Source organism: Acyrthosiphon pisum, unplaced genomic scaffold, assembly GCF_005508785.2.
Source record: "Acyrthosiphon pisum isolate AL4f unplaced genomic scaffold, pea_aphid_22Mar2018_4r6ur Scaffold_21676;HRSCAF=24574, whole genome shotgun sequence".
Taxonomy (NCBI): Eukaryota; Metazoa; Arthropoda; class Insecta; order Hemiptera; family Aphididae; genus Acyrthosiphon; species Acyrthosiphon pisum.
The window spans coordinates 43974-45022 of NW_021771168.1; the positions used below are offsets into that span (position 1 = coordinate 43974).

Here is a 1049-nt window from a genome sequence, read left to right on the forward strand (position 1 = left end):
TAATACAATATTAATAAACAAAATAGAACTTAATGTACCTATTTAATTAAAGTCTGAAAATTAAATTGTATAATGATATGACTATTATATAAAATAAACTAATTAATATATCTAATAGAACTAATCAAATTCTGGCAGTTTAATTGTATAATATAAATTTTATTTTTGTTATTTATTAAAATTTATTATTATTATTATTATTATCACTACTCATAACATTATTGTGTATTAATCGAACGAATTTTGTTTGTTTCAGTTTCATCAATGCTCGGTACGTCAGTCCGCCAGAAGCAGTTTGGCGACTGTTTTCGTACGAGTTGCATAAGCCGAGTCACAGGGTGATCAGACTTCCAGTCCATCTGGAAGACTACCACACGGTGTACTTCGCTCCGGGACAAGAACTGGAGCGGGTGCAAAACGCAGCGCTGGCCCGAACAAGACTCACGGCGTTCTTCTCGCTCAACGAGACGGACCCCGAGGCCAGACAGTATCTCTACCATGAGATACCGATGCATTACACCTGGGCGGAAAGAGACAGGAGGTGGAATCGGCGCCGAAGGGTAATGCCCAACGAGACGTTGTCTCGGATGTACGCGGTCAACCCCCTAGATCGAGAGCGATTCCTCTTGCGACTGCTGCTGCTACACAGGAGAGGTCCTCAGTCGTTCAGAGACATGAGGACCGTCGACGGGATCGTGTATCCGACCTACGCGGCGGCTCCTGGAGGATGACCAAGCCCTGCTGGCGTGCATGACAGAGTCCGCGGCCGTGGACACTCCCGCACAGCTGCGTTACCTACTGGTGACGATCCTGCTGTACTGCGAGGCCGCGGATCCGCTGGCGTTATACATGGCAAGCGAGGAAGACCTGAGGCAAGACTTCTTCCACAGACTGAGAGACGAGGACCGCGCGAGGGCCGCGTGCCTGGACGCCATCGGGCGGCTGCTGCAGGGTCACGGTAAAACGCTGGCCGACTATGGGTTGCCGAATCCGGACGTCGCGCTGCTCGAAGAGGACGCGGGCGGAGACGTCTACGCCTTCGTCGACGC

General features: G+C 49.4%; 1 protein-coding gene across 1 annotated transcript in view; it reads left to right on the forward strand.

The window, feature by feature from the left end:
- The window catches only part of LOC100574446, a 6114-nt gene that overhangs the window by 2392 nt on the left and 2673 nt on the right, over nt 1-1049 (forward strand). The gene's annotated exons all lie outside the window — the stretch shown is intronic.